The following is a 7,212-nucleotide window of genomic DNA, read 5'->3' as shown; positions in this document are numbered from 1 at the left end:
CTAGCCTGCAGTGAGCCATGATTGTGCCATTGCACTCCAGCTTGGGTGACAGAACAAGACCCTGTCTCAGAAAAAATGGGGAAATTCCGGCTCAGTCAAAAAAAAAAAAAAAAAGGAAAAAAACCCAGACTAATAATAATAATAATAATAATAATAAAATCCCTATACAACAAATATCATTTTAAATGTTGTATGCCAAGATTTAGCCTCAATGATATTTATCTTGAGATTGTTTATGATTCTCATAAATTAGAAACAACCAATGTGTCCAAAAATATTTTTTAAATGGCTAAATAAATAATGGTCAGCTAGACAATGGCATAATACACAGCGATTACAAATTATATATACAACATTACTTTCTAACAGGGCAGTAAGCTCATATATATTGTTAAGTCATAAAATGCAAATTATAAAATCTAGAGATCATGTGATCACAATTTGGTCAAATAATTCATATAGATAGATATAGATGTATTGAAAAATGCATTAAGAATTTACCCCAAAGTGTTATAAGTAGTTAGCTTTTAACAACGAAATTTTAGGTGATTTTATCCTCTGCTTTTCTCTAATAGTTTTGAGATTTTCTCCAGTAAGAATTATCTACACGTTCATCAGATAATTATACAGTTGGCATCCTTGAGGGATTGTTCCTGGACCCGAGTGGATACCAAAATCCTCAGATGCTTAATTCCCTCGATATCAAATGTCATTGTATTTGCATATAACCTACATACATCCTGCCGTACACTTTCAATTATCTCCAGATTATTTATAATAAAGCAATGTAAATGCTATGTAAATATTTGTTATACTGTATTTTACATTTTTTATTTATTATTATATTGTTATTTTTATTGTGCATTTTCAAATACTTTTGACCTACAGTTGGTTGAATTCACAGGTGAGGAAACTGCAGGATACAGAGGGCTGAATGAAATACATAAAATTGTTGTGAAACTAGGGAATTCTAGAAAAGATGAAAAGTTGCCTTTCACTAGACACCAGATATGACGTATATATTTCATGCAGGGCATTAGCCCTGCAGCCAGAGCTGCATGCTCACGTATGTTGGCAAGACCATGAGACTTGCAAGGCAACTCTATCCTCCCACGCTAAGGCAGTGAGAAGTGGGAAAGGGTCTGTCCTGTCATTTCTGTACTGCTTGCCTGAGTACTAAAGCAAATGGAAAGCCTAAAGAAAGAAAGATTCCATCTGTTTGAAATTCCTGTTTATATCACTTATTACACAGTCCATGACTCTAGGCCATTATTTATGATAGCACAGTGTCGCAGTTTTTAGGGATATTGAAACATCATAGAAGGAGTGACAGTCTGAAATAAAGGAGGTGGGTCCTCTCCAAACTCTGCCACTAAACTTGTTGAATCTCAGACAGTTTCAATTCAAATGAATAAACACTTATTGAGCATTTATTATGTCAGGCACAGAAATCAACATTAACATACGAAAATGAATATGATACTCTTCCTGCACTGAAATACTCCAAGCCTAGCCAGGGAGATAAACAAACAAATCACTATAAAACAATATGGCACACATGACAGTAGAACTACAAATACAATTCTGTGGGATCACAGTGGCGGGGATACCCTATCTTCTGTTAAGGTGGGAGGGCTAGGGCATTAGGTTTCAGAGACGATTTACAAAGGAAGACAATTCTTGAGTTGAGCCTTGAAAGGCAAGACAGGGAAAGATATGCCAGACTATCACTTCCCTCTCTAGCCTCAGTTTCCTTAGCTTTAAAATGAGGGCTCCACCTGAATACTCTCCAGTATCTGCGTTGCTGGGGGCACAATGACTGCCAGCCACACCTCCAAAGGCTTCAATGTCAGTCATGTTGCCGATGCAGTGCTGAACTCCTGCTCAGAGCCAGCGTACAAGAGTATCATCACGTTGTTAAGGTGTTCCCCTGCACTGGAAAATTAGATTTAAGCAACCACTTGTATTAAGAAAATGTACCCAAACTTGGAAACAAGGCCAAGAGGACAGCTGCAAACTTTAATGCCATTCTGAAACACTGCCGCATTGTTCAACTGGCCCAGGAGGGGCTAAATCTCTAGGAGAATGTATCTCTGTTGACATTTCTATTTACTATTGATTAGAGCCCAGACACTGTGATTTTATATGTTAAATTGTAGGTTTTAGTCTGGTGGAAATGCAAATTACTTCTATTCAGTAGGAAAAACAAATGCCCTCAAAGGTTATAGTTGCATAGCCCTGTAGGATAATATCCAGATTTGTCTGTAACTTCTACGTACACGTGTGAACACGCATGCCAATTTCAGTGTGCCCTCCCTAATGATCTGTGTGAACCTCAGTTTCTTAAACGTTCCTTGCAGTTTTATCATCTTACTAGTTACCTTAGTAATGAATTAATATATTTTGATATTTGTTCATTCTATATTTCAATGAGTCCTGCTTTTAGATTTTTGAAAATTATCTTCTCACATTTAGGGAAAGAAAAGAATGTCTTCATTCTTTAACTGGGAATATCTTCATTCTCTGATTGCAGAAGTCTTGCTCATTCCAATATTTACTGCAATATTTTTTACTGCTTTTCTGTGGACTCATTGCAGCTGCCTGCATTTATTTCTTCCTGCACCAGGAGAGTATTTGGGTTCATTCTTATGACGTCTAGTCTGTGACAGTGATTGAAGTGAAGGGATCAGCAGTCTTCACACAGAGACTCACACACACCTACATGCACACACAGGCACTCACATGCACAGGCTGGTTTGCTGATTTGGTTCTTTCCTGGATGTGTCTGAATGAATGAGTCATGCACCCACTTTGCCACGCCTCATGATCATTACTGGATCTTATTAAAGGAAAGGCAGATTCCTGAGACCCCTTTATTCCCGAGATCATCCTCACACTTGGAGGCTATAACATTCTGACAAACGACCTTCAGACTGTTTTCGATTGGTAATTAGCAATAGCAGCATTAACAATCTGTCGTTCTTTGTTTTATAAAAACATCTTCATGTACATTGTCTTACTTATTCCTTAAAACATTCATGTGTGAGAGGCATTGTGATTCTAATTTTATTAAAGAGAAAAATTAGGTTCAGGTAGATCCCTTGCTTAAGATCAACTGCATAGAAAACAAGGAAACAAAAATTAAGCTGAGGTCTAACTCAGGGACCAGTGCTCATGGTGTTATCAAACTGCCTCAAAGATTCAGCTGAACAAACAAATTTTACTATATTTTTCTTCCTGCTGACTTAAATTTAAAGTTTCATTAGAGAACATCATTGTTTATAAGCCATTGCATATTTTCAACTTATTATGTGAAATTCCATATGAATCTACTGAAATTATAATTGACTTTATGGATTAGTTTATTTTGTCCATATGCATACATTTACCCCTGGGAACTTGGAGGAGCAATGTGTTAATTAAGTCATTGATCATTTTTCAGACATGAGAAGCTGAATGTCTCTCCCTATGAGTCATTACCACAATCAAGCTACTCTGGTAACGCCCACACAAACACACTACGGCACATGAAGGAAGGTATTGGGTGGGTATGGTTGGGGACTGATCTCATGAAAAAGAAATTATACATCCACTGATACTCTCTCAGTATTCAGAAGGTGGTAGAGTTATTGACAGTGGAACACACTGGTGGAACAACGCTTTGTCATTCTCATAACACATTTTTTAAAATCACCTAACTGCACCTTTCTGCTCAAGCTGCGGTGATAGACGCTACAAAAAGGGAGCAATAAAACCGAAGGCCCACCTTTTATGAGATTTTAACATAATTTAGAAAGCATGAATGAAAAAAAGAGAGAATACAAAGAAAGACTACAGAGAAAATGCAGACAAAAGAAAGTTGAAGTAAAACCAACTAATGGTTTTAGGTTTTAGACTAAAAATTCCTAGAAAATAGCAGACGGGAGAGAAGCAGTTTGTTTTCTGCTTTGACACAGTGGAGTTGTTCATTCTGGGAAAGCTTTGTAAACCAGGTAGAAAATTAAACATTATTAATTTCCCAAATATGTATAGAGCTCCTACTAGGGCTGAGATCTGTGTTTTAAAAAAAACCTGATGTCTAATTTTAAATGTATATTTAAAATTAATTTGAATGTATATTTCTGAATTTGAATGCATATATTTTAAAGGTAGATGATGAATAGATAGATAGATGATTGCTACATGATGGATAGATAGAAGGTCCTTGACTCACAGCAATTATAGTCTAGTGGTAGAGATGAATATGAATTAAGTCATCACAGAAATACTTATAAAATCACAATTAAGTGAAGTGCTGTGAAGGAGGGGCAGGTGAGTAAGACCATGTAATGGGCAGGGAGGGATGACCTGGTCTGGGGGTCAAGGAGCTCCCATGAGGGCATGGTGATTGACCTGGAACCTAAAGGGTAGATAGGATTGGAGCAAAGATGAGAAAAGAGGTTACAGGCAGAGACGAGAGCATGTGCACAGGACAAGAGGGAACAGGGTTGGTGCAAGGGCCTGAAAGAAAGCCGCCTGGCTGGAGATCAGGGAGAAAGGAACAGTGGGAGTGAGAAGAAGCCAGGGCAGGGGGAGGTACAATGTTGCTGAAAGGACTTGTTGCTGAATTTTAAAGTAATAGAGATCCATTGAAGTGTTTTACAAAGGGAGCAGAGGGGATGTCCTAAGATTGGCATTTTGATGTATGTGCTCATTCCGGCTGTGGCTCAGGAATCAGACTGAAGGTGAAAATGTAAGAGAGACCATTAGCAGGTGACCGCAGAGGTCCACACAAGACAGGAGGGTTGCTTGGACTTTGAGAGTGGCAATGAAACAAAGAAATGTCTTTGAATAACATCTAGTGGAGAAGAAGTAAGTCTTTCCTTTGGGCACTGGAGATTAACTCAAAGGATTTGGTCTTGTGCTACCGAATGGACGTTGGGTTCCATTCACCAAGGGCAGAAACACTGAAAAGAGGGATACGGAAAATGGGAGATGATGGTAGTGATTATTAGTTCAATCACAGTCAGCCTGAGTAAGGCGCTTAAACAAAGAGAGAATTATTGGTAAATTCAAAAGCAAGTCCACCGGGCGGCTCTGAGAAAATTACTGTTAGATAAGTCCGTTTTTGGTACTCCCAATGGCCAAGAAGTTTGATCACTTCCAAATATATATTCATGCACCAACTTCCCTCAAAGACAGTTCCCAGTTTCTATTATCATACCTCTTGACATCTTCTGCCTCTAATTTCTCACTTTTCCTTTTTGAGACTGCATTAGAAATTATGTAATCAGAATGATATTGATTCATTGAACTAGTTACTGGCATGACAATTCAATTGTCTGTACATTGCTTCTCAACATCTCAACTGTGGAGATGTTTTTGAGCTGCAGCACACATCGCCGTTCCAGTGGGAAAACTGGAAGTGTTTCAAAACTGTAGAAGACATAAAGGTAGGCACACCAAGCCCTGCATGCAGAACAGGAAAAAATAGTATCATGTTAGATAAAATAGGGAAACACAAGCAATGCTTTTCGAAATCAAATTCTAATTAGAAGATGGGAAAGGAAAACGAAACAAAGATGTTCAATCTAGTATCTCTGACTTTAAACTGGTAGGATAGGAGATAAGCCTATATATTAAAAGGCACGATGGTCAGACGTTTCTCAACCTTAGAAATGCAGAGGAAGATTGGGGTAAGAGGGAATGTGGGATAAACAGATGGAGACAACTATCTCTGAGACTAAGCCTGAAACGAAAGCTGAAGGTTGTTGGTGCAAATTTAATCATTAATTGCTCAAACCTGTTCTTTCATCATCCCATTTCTTACATTTCATTCAGCACTTTTAGTCGCAACAGAACCTATGTTACATAACGTAATGAAGTCATACGTCTCGGCAAGTAATATTTTTTTAAATTAGTACATCATCTGGGAAGAAAGAATTGAGCAAAGTCTTGTGGGATCCCTCATTGAGTTTGTGGGTGGGAATGTTTAGGAGGATGTCAATAATAGAATCTAAGTACAGCTCCCCTCTGCGTACTCCACGTATTAATATCAAAGGGATGAAGCAATTACAACCCACCTGCGATGCATTCTATGCAGTTCAACTCCTTCAAAACTCACAAGTTTTCCAACATCTCTCAGGCTAGCACCATTCTCTGATCAAACTAACCTGGGCTGCCATAAACTCTATCACCCTTATCCTCTAATTAATTCATTTTGGGTGCTAACTAAAGCTATGAATGTGGGGGTAATTAGGCTAAGTAAAGGATGCTTATTAATCAATAATTGACAGCTAACTCTTAACAACTGTATTTTCCCAAGAAGTGAATGCGATTTAATCAAATACAATGCTTGCAAAATAGATAACTGCTTTTTATGATGCCCTTGATGTATAGGTCAATATTTCTGTCTTAATTTTCCAGATGAAAGAGAAACAGAAATGTAACTTACTCTGGCTTATTAGTAAATCAGAACTTGTTGTTGGGGCTGTATTGGGACCTCATCCATAAGGCATGAGTCTATTGTTCTGAGGTTTAAGAAAGACATATAAAAGCCTCTCCTTGCCTTTCCAGGCAGAAAATTATTACATTTGTCTTCCATAAAACTTAGTGAACATCTCACTTGAAACCCTTGTCACATCACAATATAAGTAGATATTTGCATTATCAATTGCACCAGTTCAGGATTTCCAAATTTGTTATCTTTGGAGGGTAATATGCATGCCTATAAAATTGAATTAAAAATGCAATAAAAAATAAATTTGGGGAAATCTGAGTTAAACACATTTTAACAGATTTCTTTAGTGCAGAACTTCTAAAAGACTCTTAAAATGTTCATATGCGTTATGAATCCAAAGAGTGACACACAACATTTCTTCTATTTATTTGACTGTAGAGCTTTTTTCCTCAGAATACTCATTAAACTATGCAGAACCATGGTTGGAGAGCATAGTTTGGAAAACTTTGCACAAGATCTTGAATTCATCTTATTCACTGTGTATTCCTAGCACCTAGCATGATATCTGGCACACAGTACGTGCTCTCTATGCCAGCAATTTCCAAATTTTTATTTCCAGCTCCATTCTTTCTTTGGAACTTTAGACTCATACATCCAACATTCTATTCAACATCGTTGCTCGGTTACCTGGTGGGCTTCTCAAACTGAGCATGTCCAAACCTGAACTTTGGATTTTCCCCACAAAACCCATTCCAGCTGCAACCTTTCCATCT

The sequence above is a fragment of the Cebus imitator genome, unplaced genomic scaffold, assembly GCF_001604975.1.
Source record: "Cebus imitator isolate Cc_AM_T3 unplaced genomic scaffold, Cebus_imitator-1.0 Scaffold394, whole genome shotgun sequence".
NCBI classification, from domain to species: Eukaryota; Metazoa; Chordata; class Mammalia; order Primates; family Cebidae; genus Cebus; species Cebus imitator.
This window is presented reverse-complemented; position numbering follows the sequence as displayed.